This window comes from Atractosteus spatula, assembly GCF_055471065.1.
Source record: "Atractosteus spatula isolate fAtrSpa1 chromosome 10 unlocalized genomic scaffold, fAtrSpa1.hap1 SUPER_10_unloc_5, whole genome shotgun sequence".
In the NCBI taxonomy this organism is placed as follows: domain Eukaryota; kingdom Metazoa; phylum Chordata; class Actinopteri; order Semionotiformes; family Lepisosteidae; genus Atractosteus; species Atractosteus spatula.
In genome coordinates, this window is record NW_028296625.1 from 970,179 (window position 1) to 992,644 (window position 22,466).

At 40.0% G+C, this 22,466-nt stretch overlaps 4 non-coding genes across 4 annotated transcripts; 2 read left to right on the forward strand and 2 right to left on the reverse strand.

Moving 5' to 3' along the window:
- The first annotated feature begins 9,785 nt into the window (after positions 1-9,785).
- On the forward strand, positions 9,786-9,867 carry trnal-aag (transfer RNA leucine (anticodon AAG)). The gene has a single exon. It is a non-coding gene; the product is annotated as a tRNA-Leu (tRNA).
- A 1,013-nt stretch (positions 9,868-10,880) lies between these two features.
- trnat-agu (transfer RNA threonine (anticodon AGU)) lies at positions 10,881-10,954 on the reverse strand. The gene has a single exon. It is a non-coding gene; the product is annotated as a tRNA-Thr (tRNA).
- Positions 10,955-12,632: 1,678 nt separating this feature from the next.
- Positions 12,633-12,714, forward strand: trnal-aag (transfer RNA leucine (anticodon AAG)). The gene has a single exon. It is a non-coding gene; the product is annotated as a tRNA-Leu (tRNA).
- Positions 12,715-13,727: 1,013 nt separating this feature from the next.
- trnat-agu (transfer RNA threonine (anticodon AGU)) lies at positions 13,728-13,801 on the reverse strand. Its single transcript has one exon. It is a non-coding gene; the product is annotated as a tRNA-Thr (tRNA).
- Between the last annotated feature and the right edge of the window lie 8,665 nt (positions 13,802-22,466).

Sequence of the window (22,466 nt, forward strand, 5' to 3'; positions counted from 1 at the left end):
CAATGCTAAAATATCCCAAAAGGCCCTGTAAAACTCAATGGGTAGACCATCCAACCCTGGAGTCTTACCCGTTTTGAAGGTCTTCAAACTTTCCATTAACTCTTCTACAGAAAGGCCTTTTGATAACACAGTATCATCTTTTACACTTTTTGGAATGACTTGCACAAATTTTTCTAACAAATCCTTAGACACTTGTTTCTTTCCAAACAACTCCCCATAGAAATCCTCAGCTACAGTCAACATGTCTTCCATACTAGTTTGCAAAACCCCCTCTCGTCCCTTCAATGCAGACATTAGTCCCCTCCCTACAACCCTTTTCTTGAAAAAGAATCTTGTACATTTTTCACCTTCTTCAAGCTCTTTCACTTTGCTTTGAAACATGATTTTTTTAATCTTTTCTCTAGAGAGATTTAAAAGCTCATTCTTTAATTCTTTGATTTCCTCACTGAAGTCCCACCCCTCTTCTAATAACTTAACATACCTCTGCAATCTCTTTTGTAATCCGTTTTCAACCCTTCGTATCCTAGCCTGTTTTCTCCTCCCCATCTCTATGAAAAATGCTTTTGTACGCTCCTTTACCTCCTCCCACCACTGTGCTCTTGTGCCAAACAGGTCGTACAAAGTCTGCCATTCCTTATATCTTTCCCTGAACCTGCTCCTCACTTCCTCATCCTCCAGAAGTGAAATATTCAGCTTCCACACACCCTTCCCCACAGTAACAACTGTTGGAATAGCAAGTGTACATGACAGTAAACAATGGTCAGAGAAAAAAACAGGGGTTAAGCCTGCAGTTGTGCAGGTAAAATCACGTATCAAAATAAAATCTATACGTGAGGCTTGGGTCCCATTAGACTTGTGCCATGTGAAACCTGCCCTCCCCTGACTATGAAGTTTGAGGGCATCTTTCAGTTTAAAATCTTTACATACAGTTTGCAATAATATTGATGATTTATCAAATTGGACCCGTCTCTCACCCCTCATTCTGCCTTCTCTTTCTAAAAGGCAATTAAAATCCCCAGCTAAAACCAGTGGTTCCCATCCCAATAAATATTCTCTCAATTCCTGAATTAGGACATATCTGTCGTGTGGGCAACTCGGACAATACACATTTAAAAGTTTAAATTTGACATTCATGAAACCCAGATACACCACCAGTGCTCTCCCTGGTTTCACTACAAGGTACTGATGTACCTCTACCATCTTATTTTTAATTAAAACAGCTATACCATCAGATTTATTCTCATTGGACCCACTCCAAATTGATGGGCCCAATGTCCACAGTTCTTCCATATCCTTATAGCTGTTTTTAAAAGGTAATCCACACTCCTGTAACAACATAATATCAGCATTTACCTTACTCACAAATGATAATATAGTCCTTGCCCTTAACTTGGATCGAATGCTTCTCACATTTATGGACACAATGTTCAGAGCCATACTTGATGTTAGACCAGGGAAGACTAAAAACTCTGGCTAGAATCATTCAGTCTGTGACACCTACTATACAGGCCTTTTTCTTTTTCCATTTGCTCTCCTTGCCTCCTCCTCCACCACCCCCACCATCAATAGGATGGTTCTCCACCTGCCCTCCTTGAGTCTCTAGTTCTAAAGCTGGATCAGTAGGATTGGAGAGAACTAATCCCATGGGAGAACCTGCCATCTGAGGACTCTGAAAATGATCTTCCCTCACTTTTCCACTCGGAGTTAGATCACTTTCTATATCAGATGTCTCAGCAGACCTTTTAGCCTGCACCCTTTGTTCTATACATTCCATTTGAGCGCTTTCAGTCTCCACAGGTGGCAGACGATCAGGAGAGATGCTACCACTCAATTCAGAGTCCACCTCACTTTCCACATTATCATCATTCTCTTCTACCTCAGCCTCATCTCCTTCACTCCATTCTGAACCCTCGCTCTCTTTTCCACTACTTTCTTCAACGTCAACCACATCCAGTTCCTGATCCAGAACCACTGCTCCAGCCCTAAATGCCTCTTCAAACTCTTCCTGCTTTTGCATCGGTCTTCCCAGTTTTGTTCTATTTGCAAAAGAATTTGGACAGTCTTTAAACACATGACCTTCACACTCACATAGATTGCATTTCCTCACGCTTGTACATTCAGTATATGCATGTCCAATTTCCTTGCACTTACCACACACCACCTTTGTACAGGCATCCACAAAGTGACCCAGCTCCCCACATCTCCTGCACAGTTTTGGCTGCCCTTGGTAGAACACAAGGCCTCTATTTTCACCTAATCCAATCAAGGAAGGAATGTGTTTAAATCCACCATAACCATTTTTGTCTTCATGCAACGAAATAGGTACTCTCCATGCACAGTTCCAGATGCCATCATCATCCAAGACTTTCTGAGGCTCACCTTTCACTAAACAATACTTAGACAACCATGTCACAATATCTTCCTTCATCACCATCTCATTAAACATGCGAACAATCACAGTCCTATTAGAAAGATCCGTCAGCTTCTGCCATTCAAACATTCTAATCAGGCCCACATCTTTTTTCTCTTCTATTTTTCTCCAAAATTCTTCCAATAACTTTGCCGATTTGAAACTAACGTCAAAACCAATTCCCTTCGGCAAAGTAATTAAGCAATTGACATCTAATGCCTTAACCTTTAACTCTTTCTGTAACACCTTCCTTGAAAAGTCCAACCGTGAAATATCACCCGAGTGAGCCGAGCCCTCACCACTCTTGTACACCAAACGCGCGCAAAAGTAACGGCGCATGCCGACCCTACAGGCCGCCATGGCCGTTACAAATGTGTCAAAACTAAACAAAAACCAAACCTAAGCCTCTTCTGTGCACCAAACCCTATCCCCTTAATCTTATAATCGTACACAAACTCTACTCTCAACTTCTAGGCTTTAACCCTGTAAATCTCCAACACTGGCTGGAGACTCTGTGTGTCCGTGCTCCGCGGTTATATAGGACAGGACTCAGCGCGCAGCAGGTGCGACTCATTGCTCTACGCTCCCCGTGCGGAATGCGCGTCTCCTCCTTCCAGACTCGTAACACCGCTGCATACATCCCTCTTAAATCCCAGAAACTCCGGGGTGTTTCTGTGAGTCAGTACTGGGTTTCTCTGTTCGAGGTTACAAGCAGAAACAAAAAAAAAGCGCTGAAAGCAGGAAGTTATTTCTGCTCGTAGGCATAAACGTGTCAAAATACATTTTCTGATTCCTAAAACCCTAATAAAATCCATCTAAGTCTCCCTTTCGTTCCCAATGCACATAACTGAATATAAACCAGTCAAGTTCAGGTACTTCTCTGATGTACAATATCTGAATAGTTCTGGCGCGGCTATTGTAACAAAGATACTTACGAACTTTTTTTTTTCATACGAGCTCTTGCCGTTTTTAAAATGAATATTTTTTTGAATTCGCTAAATCACACGAAACACCAGCATCACTTATCGTAAGCATCTGATCAATTACATTCCTGAATGTTAAACCCATTTAGCATTTATTTTTAACTTGTTTTTTTTTTAAATTACACACCTGTTAACTTAGTCCGGATCGTGGTCACCGAGGACCACTCCTGTCTCCCCAGATGACACTTTTTATTTTTAAGATAAACGCGAGATAAACAACGTTTGTTTGAAACCGCTCCACAAATTTTCTCACATGCACGTATTCTCAAATATCACCACAACAAAATCATAAAGTTTGTTTCCACAGACATGACACTATTATGCAATAAACCAATAAATTAATGAACTAGCAGAATCCCAATAAAAACACCCGGCCACCTGGCCAGCCCAGCATGTCAATATCATACATTTTTACCAACAAAACCGCAAAAGCAAAAACCAGCTATCCTGCTATCACAGGGAAGGGCGGTGACCTCACCTGCTCTGGTACGCCGGCTCTTACACAGTACCTGTCGGCCGTAAGCGTTACACTATATATATCCCATGTTTTTACCTTTTTCTGGAGCATGATATATATCCAAAATAACCCAGACTAGTTTATCTCAAGAGCTAGAGACTAGTAAACGTTATTGATTACATAGTAAATGTTTGAAGAACGAGCGCCAGAAATAAGGCGATTTGATTGGTAAAAACCGCTGTCATTCTTTGTATTTTCAGCCATTCAGAGCCCTTAGGGGGTGAGACTTCCTCTAGAAGCTTCAGGCTGCATTTTTAGCTGTCAATCATTGACTCAGAAGGGATAACCAATCAGTTTTTCATCAGTTTCTTATCAGTGCTCCTTTTTTTCACACCAGAAGGCAACTCTGAGGTTTTTTTTTTTATTGCATAACAGCAGATAAAGGCTCTCTAGCAGTGTCTTAAGGTTTTTATAGCAATTGCAATGGTTTTTATTCTTATTATTTTCAATATTTTTATGATTTTTTATTAATTTTTTAAAAAATAATAATTTTTTATTATAGGCTGGAAATGTCATTCCAGGTCCAGTCTTCACAAAACATGATGTAGAATTTTTTCTAATTGATCAATTTGTCCCAAATTTTTATCCAAGCTAGTAGCCACCTAGAACAAGGTTTACAAATCATTCCCAGGCCCTTGACATGCATATAGTTGAAAATCTGACCTCTGAAGACCAAATGAAATGTTCGCCAAAAATGTTTTTTTTGTTTATTTTTCATATGTTTGTCTGCTGAGTGGACATATTAAGAAATATAAGAAATTTGACTATTCACACTCAAAGCCAAGGGAGTTAGCTTCAATTTAAGACCTGAACCAGGCTCCTGCTATGTTCTGCTGCAGAGATATAACAAATGTTTAAGGGGGAGGAAATTCCAGGTGGACTTTGGCTAAATATGTCACTGGTAGTAAAAGGTAAAGTATTCTTGCCATTTTTTGCATATTGTAAGTGGATTTTTTGCAAACATTTTATTTTTAAGATCACATGAAACACAATCAACCCATTGTAACTTCACATTGATAATTCCTGAGCTTTATAACTGTGTATTATTTCTTTTTACCTTGTTTTAATATTTTTTTATTATTTTTAATATATTGTGAGCATTTTAGTGTCATTTTAAAATAGGACTATCAATGCTCCTGACTTTTAAACCTGTATTTATTCTGACATTATTCTCTCCACCTGCAGATGAGGGACGTATTTGATTTTAAATTTGTTGATTTGGGGGGAAAATATACATGCATTTCCTTGTATGTATCACCAGTGGGAAACTTGGCATTTTTGGATGAATTGCAATCTTTACTGCAAGGCGTTCAGACTGATATAGAAATGACTGGAGATTTAAATGACACATTTGATAAATCAGACAGGAACAGCATAACATCTAAAATGGCAGAACCCTCTAAAGTACTGAAAAATTTCCAGCACATTCATAATAAATAAAATTTATTGAATTTAAAGCATAAAATTTGCTTTAAAAAGAAAACCACAATTTGTACGATATCATATTTCAATATCGACGTTCAGATGAAGAATTTGAGGATTTGAATATCAATGGAGAGTACATTGATTTTGGGACAATGTTTGCATCTGAATAATCCTCCCTCCTGGAAAGAAGGAAAAAAAAAGTTTTGAGTGTCAGTCTTTGGGATCCCCCCCAAAAAACGTGCAAATTTGTTTCCGATGTATTTTGGATAAAGATATAACTCTCATAGAAGATACATTTTATCAGTTGAATGCAGTCGATACTTTCGACTTTTTATATGATGATAGGACCTACATTTAAGGCTCAGTACTGATAACACTGCTGCTATTGATGGAGTAGAAATGAGTGATGTACTGGCAGTTTTTTTTTTCTGAGGCAAGAGGTCCTAGAACACCTCCTATAAAAATGTTAAGATTCAGAGCAAGAAATATTTTTCCACCTCACCTAATGCTATTGCATTAACGAGGCTGAAGTTGGCTTCTTATTCGCGAGCTGCTGCTTTGCGTTTTTCGTTCCATCTTAAATGCTGCTGCTATGATGTTATGTCGTCTTTCGCCTGTAGATGGCTCTCTACAGTCGTTTTTAAAAATACTTATCCGGATGTATTACTGTACATTTCCTCAGTAAAGGGGAATATGTAAGTAGAGACTGTCCAATATGCATTTTGTTTATGAAACGCATTTCAGAAACACAACTCACAATAAAACAAACTGGCATGTTATACCACGAGTAAATAAGACAAAGGCAAAACGTAAATTCACTGGCACTTTCTGCATATTTTCCACGACCTTGCCTTCTGATCATAAAAAGTCTCAAACTCTTGCATTTTACAAGAAATTTTAATATAGCAGTTTTAAATGGGACATTTAGAACATGGCATATGAGACTATATGGTTAACTGAGGATGAGCAGAGGGTGATCGAACCTACCTCCTGGTTATAAAAATGTCTAAAAATTCTGACACAGATGTGTGAGAGACAATGGAAAAGACTATCAAAATCCTGAACTTCAGGACATTGTACTGTACCGTTTTTTAAATACGACCCTCTGAACATGGCATGAGAGAATACATTGTCAAATGGTAAATGCAATGTTTGCTATATTGCTAGGGCCCTCCCTCCTGATTTTAAAATCGTCTCATATTTCTGACATCAGGGTGTGAGACACAATATAACAGACTGTCAAAATCCTGAACTTCAGGACATTTAATGATACCATTTTAAAAATATGACCCTCTGAGCATGGCATGTGAGAAAATGGCATGTGAGAATGCATTGGGAAAAGGTGAATGCAATTTCTGCTGAATTGCTATGGGCCTCCCTCCTGATTACAAACTCGTCTCACAATTCTGACACTGAGGTGTGAGACAACGTGTAACAGACACTATTAAATTGTGAAGTACAAGAGATTATACTGTTACGTTTTTTTTTAATATTGACCCTATGGCATGTGAGGACTTGTAGTCAACAAAATAGCACACATTCTGCCAATTTGCTTTGTCCCTCCTTCCTCGTTACCAAAACATCTTAGTATACCGACACTAAGGTAAATGTCTCTAAATCCAGAAGTTAAGTTGTCAAAGTATATCAGAGTCAACCGATACTGATTAGGTTCTGCTGATGCTGAGCCCGCAGCCTTCACCATAAGGTCCAATTCCCCAAGCCTGCTGACCTTATATGTCCATCCCTTCTCGTCAATATTTGTATTTTCACAGGGTACCCTTCAGAAATTGCAGTATAGAATGAAAAAAACTCCAATAGATATCAGCCACTGTTGGCGATTTTCCTTTAAGATGGATAGATAATACTTTATTAATCCCGTAGGGAAATTGACAAATGATTCTCCAGAAATTTTACGGAGTGTATCACTTTCACTGAGACCAAGAAGTGTTAATCTGTACATGAGTCTTTGTGGCTCGGTTGTTAACCGAAAGGGTGGTGGTTTGAGACCTCCCAGGGACGCTATGAGCCTTTTAATGAACACACCCTCTTCACTTCATTTCTCCACGGCCGGTCTTGTACCGCAATCAAATACAGAGCCCGTAGGGGGCAGTAAGCCCGCATATATAGCTCACTGTGTATATAATGAAGAAGCGGAGGTTAGTTTCTCATCTGCATGTTGCAGAGCCTTATGCAACTCGTACCAACAGTTGGGGTTTGATCCCTACACGGCTATTAGTTGAAAGACCATTGTAAATTACGTGTAACAGATTAATCCAGCTGGCTTTTATGTTTCATACTAAATTGCTATCTTGAAACCAAAATAATTAGAAATATGGAACACAACTGTTGTTCCCCATGAAGGAAAGCTGTTTTACACTGACGTCACTCCTTTTTATTTCATCCAGATTTTAAAAACAACTCCGCCCTATCAAAGGAAAATGTTACACAAAAGTTGGAAAGCACACTCTGAATCCATCTGTATATTTGATTTCCGCAATCCGTTCAAGGCTGCCTATGTTAATCGTAAGTGTATAGATGAAACATTTAATATATTGTTCAGTTTAAATCAAAATGCTTTACTACTACAAGAGAGAAGTATAGTATGGAGGATGCGACAAATGTGTGATTTCTTGGAAGAAAACTACTTTTCTTTGCATTCGAAATTAATCGAAACAATTGACACACAATCCCATTGTCTTTTTTAAAGAGATTATATCTTTAAACAGACAAATGTATAAAATGTGTTTTTTTTTACCTAGAGATTTTGGACAGGGGCGATGTATTACTAGTAGAGGCTGCTGACTAATTAACACTGTAATGTCTGGAGATCAGCTCCATTTGCAATAAAAAAAAACGTTCGTAACAAAGCTGGAGAGCAGCTGAACTTGTGCTCAGTAGTCAGTATGGTGCTGAGGGTTCAATACTGCCATTGCTGTATTAGCACGAGCTGCACAGGCTCTGAATCAGACCATTTCAATTAGTCTGAGTAGTGCAGGACAAGTTAATGTAGACTTATTGCTTTGTCTGTCTCTTGTTTGTATATAAATGAATGTCTCTGATAACTTAATGTTAGTTTTTAATTTAGTTTTACAATGTAGGTCATGCGTTGATATATGACATGTCTCATTTCTGATTCAGCTCATGCTCCATAGGAGAGAAGAGATTCCTCCTGTTTCCCGTACAACCATATCAGAACAGAAGCCCATGTCACCCAGCTCTGATTCTAGATCGAGTTGCATCTTCAACATTTTCTTTTTGTTTCTGATCATAAATTTCTTTAGTTATGATCAATATTGAACTTTTTCTAAATAAAACAAAAATAATCAAACATGCAGGCAGATTTTTGAAAAGTATTAGGAGTTGACAGGGCGCTCCTTCGGAATAGTCGTCAGAAAATGTGAGAAAAGGAAAGTTCCGTAAGCTCTCACACACAGCATTAAAGATTGGAATCTGATCATAAAAAAACTAGCTGTCTCCCCGTCGGTAATCAAACCCCGGTTTCCCACGTGACAGGCAGGGACACAAACAACTTTACTAACTAGGAGCGCTTGCTAGCTATTAGGAGGCATTTACTCTTAAATATGTTACTGTTTTGGGATTTGACTTTAATTTTCCCGATACCAGCTTTATACAAAAGTAAAGGCACACGGCACATGTGTGCCACATCACGTCCGAGTTTAGTGACAACTACCTCAGAGATTGTAAGCTGGGTAGTTTCAGATCAGATCACTTTTTTATCAAAGGTTCAAGCAAACCCGAATACTTTTGCAAGAGACATTTCAGAATCCCAGTCAAATCCAGTACGATTGCTGGATCCTTCGAATTCGACTGAACTATAGCACAGATCTGCAGTCCACCATTAGAATACTGTGGGTGTGTTGTATAAGCCACACGGCCAAAATAGTTCTAAAACAGGAGATGCATCCTCGTTTAGGAATGTGGTATAAAGTGAAATGGTCTGGGAAGAGTCCTACGTTTGAACAGTTCAAAATAGACGTAAAGGGGTATTTACGGACTCTTTCGAAATGTAAGAACAAGCTGTGCGGACCTTATCTTTATTTACCTTGTGTAATCGTTTTTCATAAAGTGTAATTGTATTATAGCATGTGCCACTGACGATGTTCTTGATACGTTATATGTGCTCTTGTTTGTATTGTATGTAGTTTTGTTGTTCAAATAAAACGTAAAAGACACAACTTTCCGGATGCGGCTGCTGTAAAGATAAAATGACATCAAGGGTGCTGTACGCAGAGGTCTGAAACCTGCTCCACAGAAGATCTTTATCCAGAGGTGTTAAAGAAGTCGAGATCTCGCCATGAGAGGGGAAGCATCTCAGAAAAAGCAGGTGCAGTCGGTTCCACGGTCATAACGCCACTAAGTCGGGCGACAAGAGCAAAACCCACCCGACCTCCTCCGAGCAAGTAACGAGACAAAGAGACAGCGCACAGCGGGTAGCGTGGCCGAGCGGTCTAAGGCGCTGGATTAAGGCTCCAGTCTCTTCGGGGGCGTGGGTTCGAATCCCACCGCTGCCAGGTGCTTCTGTCGCCACCTCCTTTCAGCTGACTTCAGACGAAAAGGAGGGAACTGCTTTTTGGCAGTCTCTCGAGAAACTAAGCAAAGTGTTTAAAGATACTTTCTCAGCTTGACATCAAGGCACAAAACAAAAACCTTCTTGCGTCCTCTCAACCCAAAAGCGCTTTGCCACTTTTTGCGTTATGCAGGGAACGACGTCTGCCCAGATCACTTTTGTGTCAATGCAAATCGTAGTGTGCCCTCCGTTTTAATGTTGGCTGTGCTGGCGTGCTGCTTCTGTCTGTGAAACTTGAATGTTCTGCTTCTTCACACCGAATCGTTGGCTTGGGTTGAGCTTGTTAAATCTTTGCGCATAGCGCTCCTTTGGAAGTACTTTGTCCAAGTTCAAAAGCGATCGTGGGATTTACTTCATGCGTTCAAGAAGCATGCCTCGCACGACAGATTTAAATGGGGAATGGAGCCTGCTTCTTGCTGTTTTTCCTGTGGTTGCAGTTACAAAGTTGATCGTGCTTTCACATTCTGTTAACAGTATTCACTGGCTGAGCTTTATCAGTTGGTTCGTAAAGGAATCTCTGCTTCGGTTCCAGAAAAGTCATCTGTAGTGTGTTTTTTTCCGTGCCCATGGCAGTCTTTTAAAGCTGGTAGTAATGGCGGCAAAGTTAATTTTTTATCCTCTTTAAAAGAATAAGGACGGGCTGGGGCGAGCTCCATTTGCCACTCTTTCAGCTAACCGCCGAACTCGCGAACTGATTACACTGCAGAGCCACAGGCGCCTCGCTTTTCTCCATTCTCTGGGTTAGGGTGAAAAAAAAACACTGCTGGTATTAGCTGGCCTGCTGGGAGTACCTCTTCTTCACTGATAAGAAAGATTTGTGTTTCATCTTTCGCAAGCTGTATAGATTTCTTTCAAAACAAGTTGTTCCAGAAAGGAAACGAACACTTGCATTCACCTGAATTAAAAGGCATGGGATTTGCCCGTAAGGATAAATTCTGTACAGTAAGACAGGAAGAAAGGCACCGCTGGGAATCGGACCCAGGATCTCCTGTTTACTAGACAGGCGCTTTAGCCAACTAAGCCACGGCGCCGGCGAAGGGCTGTCCTTTGACAGCCACTTGGACACGTCTCAACTGCTCTGAGACAACTGCGTTCAGTGTGCACCGAGCCTGCTCGCCTTGCAAGTTGCCTCATTTACATGCGATAGCTCCACCACTAAGAGAAAGGATGAGAAATGGCTTTTATCTGGCACTTTTCATGTCAGAGGATCTCAATCTGCTTTCCGTGTACAAGAGGATGTCCAACTCATGTAGCTAAAGACGTAGACGACAGTGCTCCACTGAAATCTTGATCTCACAACCCTCGGCATGACTCCGCTGTGTTCTGCTTTAGACAAAGGGCGGAAAAGACTTCTTTCATCACACGTTTTGCACTGTTTACGGTGTTTGCAGTGCTCTTTCTTAAATGAAAACCAGGAATCGGCACCATATGAGGTGTGACTAGATAATATTGGAACAAGTAGCCTCGCCATCCCATGCGTGACATGAGCAAAGTGTAATTCCTGTCTTTATAGTGTGCTTGTTAGAGACTTAGCTGGCACCCAGAGCGCTTTAAATCCGGGAGTCAGCAGCCCAAGACAAGAGAGCTTCCTTCGACTATGTTTTTTGCATGAAGGGGGGAAACCATGCGTGTGCTGCAAACAATCTTAGTATCGAAGTGCCGTCCCACATAACCAATCCGAACAATCTGTTTTACAGAGGAGCACTGCCGGAGCTTATCGTTGGCAAATTGAAGACCAGGCCGACCTCTTCTGTGACTCTTGAACACTGAATCTCAAGGTTCTGAATTCAAGCTCCACGCTGGCTGGAAATTCCATAGGTAATGATCACATTTTCTTGCATGCTAATCAAAAGAAATATTAAGAAACTTTTCCCGATACCAGTTTTTTACAAAAGTAAAGGCACATGGCACATGTGTGCCACATCACGTCCGAGTTTAGTGACAACTACCTCAGAGATTGTAAGCTGGGTAGTTTCAGATCAGATCACTTTTTTTATCAAAGGTTCAAGCAAACCCGAATACTTTTGCAAGAGACATTTCAGAATCCCAGTCAAATCCAGTACGATTGCTGGATCCTTCGAATTCGACTGAACTATAGCACAGATCTGCAGTCCACCATTAGAATACTGTGGGTGTGTTGTATAAGCCACACGGCCAAAATAGTTCTAAAACAGGAGATGCATCCTCGTTTAGGAATGTGGTATAAAGTGAAATGGTCTGGGAAGAGTCCTACGTTTGAACAGTTCAAAATAGACGTAAAGGGGTATTTACGGACTCTTTCGAAATGTAAGAACAAGCTGTGCGGACCATATCTTTATTTACCTTGTGTAATCGTTTTTCATAAAGTGTAATTGTATTATAGCATGTGCCACTGACGATGTTCTTGATACGTTATATGTGCTCTTGTTTGTATTGTATGTAGTTTTGTTGTTTAAATAAAACGTAAAAGACACAACTTTCCGGATGCGGCTGCTGTAAAGATAAAATGACATCAAGGGTGCTGTACGCAGAGGTCTGAAACCTGCTCCACAGAAGATCCTTATCCAGAGGTGTTAAAGAAGTCGAGATCTCGCCATGAGAGGGGAAGCATCTCAGAAAAAGCAGGTGCAGTCGGTTCCACGGTCATAACGCCACTAAGTCGGGCGACAAGAGCAAAACCCACCCGACCTCCTCCGAGCAAGTAACGAGACAAAGAGACAGCGCACAGCGGGTAGCGTGGCCGAGCGGTCTAAGGCGCTGGATTAAGGCTCCAGTCTCTTCGGGGGCGTGGGTTCGAATCCCACCGCTGCCAGGTGCTTCTGTCGCCACCTCCTTTCAGCTGACTTCAGACGAAAGGGAGGGAACTGCTTTTTGGCAGTCTCTCGAGAAACTAAGCAAAGTGTTTAAAGATACTTTCTCAGATTGACATCAAGGCACAAAACAAAAACCTTCTTGCGTCCTCTCAACCCAAAAGCGCTTTGCCACTTTTTGCGTTATGCAGGGAACGATGTCTGCCCAGATCACTTTTGTGTCAATGCAAATCGTAGTGTGCCCTCCGTTTTAATGTTGGCTGTGCTGGCGTGCCGCTTCTGTCTGTGAAACTTGAATGTTCTGCTTCTTCACACCGAATCGTTGGCTTGGGTTGAGCTTGTTAAATCTTTGCGCATAGCGCTCCTTTGGAAGTACTTTGTCCAAGTTCAAAAGCGATCGTGGGATTTACTTCATGCGTTCAAGAAGCATGCCTCGCACGACAGATTTAAATGGGGAATGGAGCCTGCTTCTTGCTGTTTTTCCTGTGGTTGCAGTTACAAAGTTGATCGTGCTTTCACATTCTGTTAACAGTATTCACTGGCTGAGCTTTATCAGTTGGTTCGTAAAGGAATCTCTGCTTCGGTTCCAGAAAAGTCATCTGTAGTGTGTTTTTTTCCGTGCCCATGGCAGTCTTTTAAAGCTGGTAGTAATGGCGGCAAAGTTAATTTTTTATCCTCTTTAAAAGAATAAGGACGGGCTGGGGCGAGCTCCATTTGCCACTCTTTCAGCTAACCGCCGAACTCGCGAACTGATTACACTGCAGAGCCACAGGCGCCTCGCTTTTCTCCATTCTATGGGTTAGGGTGAAAAAAAAACACTGCTGGTATTAGCTGGCCTGCTGGGAGTATCTCTTCTTCACTGATAAGAAAGATTTGTGTTTCATCTTTCGCAAGCTGTATAGATTTCTTTCAAAACAAGTTGTTCCAGAAAGGAAACGAACACTTGCATTCACCTGAATTAAAAGGCATGGGATTTGCCCGTAAGGATAAATTCTGTACAGTAAGACAGGAAGAAAGGCACCGCTGGGAATCGGACCCAGGATCTCCTGTTTACTAGACAGGCGCTTTAGCCAACTAAGCCACGGCGCCGGCAAAGGGCTGTCCTTTGACAGCCACTTGGACACGTCTCAACTGCTCTGAGACAACTGCGTTCAGTGTGCACCGAGCCTGCTCGCCTTGCAAGTTGCCTCATTTACATGCGATAGCTCCACCACTAAGACAAAGGATGAGAAATGGCTTTTATCTGGCACTTTTCATGTCAGAGGATCTCAATCTGCTTTCCGTGTACAAGAGGATGTCCAACTCATGTAGCTAAAGACGTAGACGACAGTGCTCCACTGAAATCTTGATCTCACAACCCTCGGCATGACTCCGCTGTGTTCTGCTTTAGACAAAGGGCGGAAAAGACTTCTTTCATCACACGTTTTGCACTGTTTACGGTGTTTGCAGTGCTCTTTCTTAAATGAAAACCAGGAATCGGCACCATATGAGGTGTGACTAGATAATATTGGAACAAGTAGCCTCGCCATCCCATGCGTGACATGAGCAAAGTGTAATTCCTTTCTTTATAGTGTGCTTGTTAGAGACTTAGCTGGCACCCAGACCACTTTAAATCCGGGAGTCAGCAGCCCAAGACAAGAGAGCTTCCTTAGACTATGTTTTTTGCATGAAGGGGGGAAACCATGCGTGTGCTGCAAACAATCTTAGTATCGAAGTGCCGTCCCACATAACCGATCCGAACAATCTGTTTTACAGAGGAGCACTGCCGGAGCTTATCATTGGCAAATTGAAGACCAGGCCGACCTCTTCTGTGACTCTTGAACACTGAATCTCAAGGTTCTGAATTCAAGCTCCACGCTGGCTGGAAATTCCATAGGTAATGATCACATTTTCTTGCAAGCTAATCAAAAGAAATATTAAGAAACTTTTCCCGATACCAGTTTTTTACAAAAGTAAAGGCACATGGCACATGTGTGCCACATCACGTCCGATTTTAGTGACAACTACCTCAGAGATTGTAAGCTGGGTAGTTTCAGATCAGATCACTTTTTTACCAAAGGTTCAAGCAAACCCGAATACTTTTGCAAGAGACATTTCAGAATCCCAGTCAAATCCAGTACGATTGCTGGATCCTTCGAATTCGACTGAACTATAGCACAGATCTGCAGTCCACCATTAGAATACTGTGGGTGTGTTGTATAAGCCACACGGCCAAAATAGTTCTAAAACAGGAGATGCATCTTCGTTTAGGAATGTGGTATAGAGTGAAATGGTCTGGGAAGAGTCCTACGTTTGAACAGTTCAATATAGACGTAAAGGGGTATTTACGGACTCTTTCGAAATGTAAGAACAAGCTTTGTGGACCTTATCTTTATTTACCTTGTGTAATCGTTTTTCATAAAGTGTAATTGTATTATAGCATGTACCGCTGACGATTTTCTTGATACGTTATATGTGCTCTTTTTTGTATTGTATGTAGTTTTGTTGTTCAAATAATAAATAAAAGACACAACTTTCCGGATGCGGCTGCTGTAAAAATAAAATGACATCAAGGGCGCTGTACGCAGAGGTGTGAAGCCTGTTTCACAGAAGAACTATATCCAGAGGTGTTAAAGAAGTCGAGATCTTGCCATGAGAGGGGAAGCATCTCAGAAAAAGCAGGTGCAGTTGGTTCGACGGTCATAACGCCACTAAGTCGGGCGACAAGAGCAAAAGCCACCCTGTTTTGTCCGGGCAGGTAATGTGGCTCAGTGGTTTTAGTCTCTGGCTTAAGGCTTCAGTCTTTTCGGAGGTGTGGGTTCCAATCCCATTGCTGCCTGGTGTTTTTGTTTTAGAACCACCTTCCTACTGTTTAGGAATCCAATGGGGGACATGTGTTTTTTGATAAATGGAGCAAAAGCTATTTTATCAGCTTAACATCAAAGCAGGGAAAAAAAATGTTTCGTCTTCTCAACACAAATTCTCGTTTCCACCTTCAGCAGGGAAGTTTGTCTACCAAGATCACTTTTGAGTCAGTGCAAATCACAGTGTGCCCTCAATTATGATGTCGGTTGTGTTCCTTTTATCGTTCTGCGTCTTCAAGTCGAGTCGTCCTCAGAGGTAGAGCTGATAAAGTCTTTCTGCATAGCGCTCTATCAGAAATAACTTGTCCAAGTTCAAAAGAGATCGTGGGTTTTACTTCAAGCGATCACAAAGCATACCTCAGATGTCAGATCTAAGTGGGGAATTGATTCTGTTTTTTTATGTTCTGCTAGAGTATCTATTGGCTTGCCTTTATCAGCTGTGTTGGAAAGATAATCTGTGCTTCGTCTCAGGAAAAAATCATCAGTACTGTCATTTTATTCTGTGCGTATGGCCGTTATTTAAAGTATATAAAAATCACGAGTTCATAGATTTCTCCAAATATCAACGACACCTTGTAAACCTGTGATAAGAATTCCTTCAATCCAATAGTTTCACTCCAGGGAAAAGGCAGGGAAACATAGAGAATTCTTATTTAAAGACCACATCCGTATTGGATTGCATGTAAGCAGGCATCACTCAGAATTCCTAATATGATTCTGAATTCAGTTTTGCAGTTCTTTAGTGTTTTACTACTTTCAGAGAGTCCTTTATTGACCTTGCTGAAGCAGAGAAGCGACATAATCACAAATGTGACCAGTTTTTTTGCTGTTTCTGGTTAATAATGATTATTATTTTGTATTTTGATTAGTATTTTTCGTAGCATTCTTCTTCAGCTTTTAAGTTATTTGGTGAGCAAGAACCACTGAGAACGAATCTGAATGTGTGAGCCCATTTCAAAAAATAAAAAAAATAAGTTATATAAATCAAACCTTTTCTTCTGTAGTAATTTCATTTGATATTAAAATTAGTCCTGATTTACAATTTTTGGACATGGTTCATCTTAAATAATTTTGTAATAAGTTTCAGTTTAGGAAAATCATGCCCCAAAGCTACCAAAACTGGTAATGTTCACATAATGTGTAATGCAATAGCAGCAGTTGGGGTGGGAAACAAAAGGCATCTTTTGGTATGAATCCTAAAACTTCATAGATGGCGTTCTAGGATTTCTTGCTTCAGATAAAGCTGTCAATACAACATAGATTTCTACTCAGTCAATATCAGCAGTGTTATCACTACCAAACGCTAAATATAGATCCTGGCAATACTTCATGAGTTGTTCATTAGAAAATTGTTTATGTTTTTTTTTTTACATATTTTCAATACCAGACAAAAAATCGAAAGTTTCAATTTCATGCAACTGATGAAATCTCTCTTCGATGGAAGTTATAAGTACAGTACATCCAAAATACTGCGGAATCAATCAAATTTACATGTTTCTTGTGGATCCAGAAGATCATTTTGAGACTCAAAACATGCCTGTCTTTTCTTTTTTCGAGGACGAAGGAGTAGCAGCAGGAGTAGCAGTAATGGCAAGAACATGTTTAGAGTTCAGCACTTCTCATTTCTAATGCGGAGCCATCGACTCGGAAAGCACCAGCCCTGATAAAATAAATTGCAGAATTGCTGCCTACACGCTTTGAATTGCTGGCATTCTCTGAAAGCGTTCCTTTTTGAGGGTTCATGAAATTCCTCACATTTGAGCCAACACTAAAATATTTCATTCGGGGTCGCCTAATTCATAGTGCAAACCGAATCTACAGGGGAATGCTGTGGCACATGAAGCCGTTTGTTATTCTGTATTGAGGTGTGAGGGGCGGAATGCAAATCGAGTTGGTGAATAGAAAATGAAACAGGAGTCACTTCTTGAGCTACGAATTCCAAAAAGTATAAAAACCTGTGCATTTTAACACAAATACTCACAAATTGCACTGAGTTGCTTGCTTTCTTCTGCTGGTTTTATATTTCAGTCATTCACTGTCAGCTAGCACTGGAACAATTCAAGAGAGGTAAAAACAAGAGCTGTCAGGAGTCGGATTTGAACCCACACCTCTATTTGGAGACTAGAATACCCACGCCAGCTGGAAAGACACAGGCTTTTGAATCTGGCACCTTAGACCACTCGGCCACCCTGAACAGCAAGAGCAAGGGGTGTGCTGAATACACCAGTAGTTGACTAAACTGAGTTTCTTCCCTGAAATTATTTGCTTGCGAAGAGCCAAGTTGCCTTGAATGGATCTTGGAAATCAAATATACGGATGGATTGTTATTCGGTTGTGAGTTTTGAGGGGCGTATTATAAATTGAGTTGGTGAAAATGCGCTTTTTGTTAGTCTGTCGGGAGGCTGCACAAGGTGTTTAGAGGGAGAACGTCTAAAAGGTAGGCTCTCTATGTTTAACATCAAGGCAGATTTTTTTTTCCTCAGTGGAAATGCTCTTTGGCGCTTTCAACTTTACGTAGGGAACAACGTCTGCCGAGATCACTTTTGAGCCAGTGCACATGGTAATGTGCCACCAAGTACATTTAATATTGGCTGTTGTAGCGAGCTGCTTTTGTTTGTGAAGCTTTTACTTCTTCAAGCTGAATTATCAGCAGGAGTAGCTTATTAAATATTTGCTCATAGCGCTCCATCAGAAATACCTTGTCCATGTTCAAAAGAGATCAGGGGATTTACTTCATACTTTCACATAGCATACCTTAGACGAAAGATTTAAATGGGGAATTGATTGTGCTTCTTGATGTTGTTCCTGTGGTTGCCTTGGTTACAATGGTGAACATTCTTCCACGTTCTGCTAGAGTATCCACTGGGTGGGCTTTATCAATTGGCTCGGATAGGTCATCAGTGCTCCGTCTCCAGAAAAATAATCAGCACTGTCTTTTTTCTGTGCGCATGACCGTCTTTTAAAACATATAAAATCACGAGTTCATTGATTTCTCCAAATAACAACAGTACATTTTAACAAAGCGGTTAGCATTCCTCCAAACCAATAGTTTTACTCCAAGTAAAAAGCAGCACAATATATAGAGAGATGATATTCAAAGACTTCAACGTTCTTATTGGATTGCCTGTATGCAGATATCGCTCAGAATTGCTAATATGATTTTAATTCGGTGTTTCTCTACTACTTTCAGAGTCTTTTATTGACCTTGCTGGAGCAGAGAAGTGACATAATCACAAATGCAACCAGTTGTGCAGCTGTTTCTGGTTAATAATGATTAATGCGAAAAAAACAGCTCCTTGCATTCAGAGCAAGAGCAACCGATGCGCTTGCTTGTTGAGTTGGGTATTTTACAAGCTACTCTTCCTTAGCTGGAAAGTTATTTGGCGAGCAAGGACCTCTGAATCCATCAAGAAGATGGAAAATCTAATATCGCACTGCCGTCTTGTGTACAAAATATTTGTTCAGCTCTAACGTCTGTGTGCTTTGACAAGGCATCTCAAAAGGATGTATTAAATAAGAAAATGATCCTTTCTGTTACCATTCCTGTGGTTGGAGCATTGTTTCGCCCTTTTTCGCCCTTGTCTCTACAATTTTTACAGACAAGGTTTCATCACTGGAGTTGTACAGAACAAGTGTGCATCAGTCCATGAAAATCATCAGTACTGCTGTTTTTCTATGTAAAGTTTAATCAAGAGCACTTAAAAGATGCAAAAGATAGATTGTGTTCTGTGAGCACCTGCACATCTCTAAGTCACTTCCACAGCCTTCTAAGTCGGGGATGTAGCTCAGTGGTAGCTTGCATACTTCACATGTACAGATGCAGCCATTCAAAATGCGCGGGCGATACCACATTATTTTCCGGTATGCTGTACGCAATCTACCGCAAGTTACCGGTAAATACCGCTAGCAAAATAATAGTATCCGGAATTTCCGCAAGGTGGAGCTAATAAAGCTCAACCTCTCATGTTTGAGCTGTAGCCATCAAAGTCTTTAACGAAGATATTAATAATAGTATTAATAATAAATGACCTTGGACAAGCTGTAAACTCAAAGTATTGCCCTGGTCCACATTCTTTTTTTCATTGACCGTCTTTGTAAAAGTAACACCACAGCATTTCGCAATCACGCATTTTTTTCCAATCATGCAAAGTACAGTAATTTTTGAGAATCGATTCACCATTCCTTACACATGCTCACAAAAGAGATTGATTTAGGAACATAAACATATTACCGTATGCAAACTGTACTGTATACAGTATGTATATGTATATTTAATGTCTTAACTGTGCTCGTTTAAGTATTAAATATTTATATGGAATTTTACCACTGAAGGGAAATCTTAGTGCCTGAACATAAAAAGAATAGGAGCATACTGCAACGTACGCGTGTGAAGGCCATAAACGATATTAATTTTGGAACATAAACATACAGTATATGGCTGGTCTCGGTACTTTAAAGAAAACATACACGAAACATGGTTTCATTATGACCAGAATCGGTCTTGAGATATTTTTAACTTGATTTACAGTATTTGAGAGGTATGTCTTGACACCGATACTACGTAAGTACTGCTCACGTACTGTATATGTTTCTAGGTTTATATTATGCATTTCATACGGTCAAATTACTTTTGAGCAACTGATAAGAAGCGCGAAACGGTATGCCCAGGGCGTTTTAGTTTCGTTTTGTCCGGGGACTGCTTTAACTATATCGCCGTGGATTGATTAGAGATATCAAGTACATACAAGACATTTTTTAAATGTTGTAGTTTGTCCTGTAAAAATGTTACGAGAACATCATCTGTCAACAATTACACAGGTTCTGTTTCCATATTGTGGATTTTGGTTACGTAATATTATTTTCTAATTTATCATTGTGAATATATGATTTGGGCAAACAGAGCCGCAAAGAAGTACATTATGGGTTGTTGTTTTTTTTGCAGTTTTATCTAGAACAAGCGATGCTGAAACCTTTGTCTGATTCTTGTGAAACTATCCACACGACAGTTACCCACAGTAAGATTTGACTTCAGTGATGTCACTGATGGGATGTTTCTAAAAATCCATCCTCTGTAAAACGTCTTCTCTAGTTGTCCTGCATATGTATTCGCTAATGAAGCTGTGTGTTCTGAGCCTGGATCTCTACATTTCTGTATGAACCAGCTTAGAGGGCTAAAGACAGCTTGTGTTTAAATTGAGTGTAAGGTAATTTATGCTTCTAAAGTCATGGTCAGCATTTATTATAGTACTGTGCTGTAAACTTGTTCTGTGCCTAGTCACATTATTTTATAGCGTTTTTATAGCGTTATCAAATCTGGTGGCGCTGTGTGTTAGTTTCCTGACTCCCATGTCACATGGTCTGTGATTGAATCCCATGGAACTACTGTACAGTATCACTTTATTTTTTAACAAACATTTCTTTGAAAAAATGAAACGTTTCTCTTGGTCAGAGATTAAATAAAACTTCACTCGCACCAAACAAATTTATATTTCTAAATATCACAACATGATCGAATTTAAGTCTTTTTAATAACAATGAATAGTCACCTATGCGTTACAAAATAAACATTTATATTGATTTGAATCGCGTTTTGATTTAAATCGTAAACACGTGTTTAAATATATGTGTTTAAAGGCGATATACTGTATAAAAGCGCTGATTCTTATGGAGTGTGTTCCGCCGGATATTCAAAAAATTTATTTTTTTTAATCGCGTATCTAAGGAAAATTGCAGTATAACTTAGTTAATGCACAAACAGTGGCATGTTACATTATAATTTGGGTGTCTGTCCTTGCCAGAAAGCTCTAAATTGCATTTTGAGTGCGGTTTTTGACTTTTTCTAAATTGCAACCCATAAATAAAGCTGATAAAGCTTAGACTAACTGTATTCTAAACTGTATTACAACGTAAATTGCAAAAATGCACTTGGAATCTGTCCAAGCCCTACTACGAAAATTATTTAAACTGCGACACTGAACTTTATGAAACTTTATTTCATATAGCGTTTTAGGCGAATAGGTAATAAGATTGCTCATAAACCTAATCGCTTTTTCTACATAAACACAGCGTGATTGCTCTCTGAAAATGCTTTTCCTTTATATTTAGGCTCAGATTTCAACTATAGATCGCATTATTATAAACTTTCTTGGAAAAATGTATTTTATGTAAACCATGTTTGCTATTAATTCATTTAGGGCTAAAATACGTTCATTGTCTTCCAATCGAGTCGAGTTGACATTAGAAGCTTGCCACTCCCGGACTGTTACACCAACGCATTAGTATGTTAAAGCGATTTCATTGAGGAGCCCAGCTACCAGTTAACACTGTACTTCCTACTTTAAAAATACTTGTGAAACCGGTTTAAGTCGTCACAGCTAGCACTCCTGCAGAGAGAGGGTTGTACTCGTAAAGTAGAAGCAGGCGAGATTTCCAGCAAAAGACACCCCCCCCCCCACCTCAAAAACCCAGTAAGCAGTAAGGCTTTATGTTGAAAATTGAAGTGGATTTTGTTTATGATAAAGAGGAGAAACTGGGATGGGAGGAGGGTTTGGTTTTGCATAAGGGGCGGGATTATGATAATTGGAGGAATTTGCGAGAGTATAATGGTTTGATATATTTGATTTTGTATTGTGGTCGTTCTCTATGTTTTTGGTTGGTATTATGTTTATATGGTTGTTTTTGTTGGTTGGTTGTTATTATGGCTATTAATAATACGATCTATAGTTGAAATCTGAGCCTAAATAAAAAGAAAAAGCAAGTGATTAGGTTTATGAGCAATCTAATTACTTATTCGTTTAAAACGCTATATAAAATAAAGTTTATTATTAATTTGCTGGACAGAGCGGTGAACATTATTATGCATAACACAAAGATAACGATCCTTATCAGTTTGGAAATCTGTGTACGCTGTA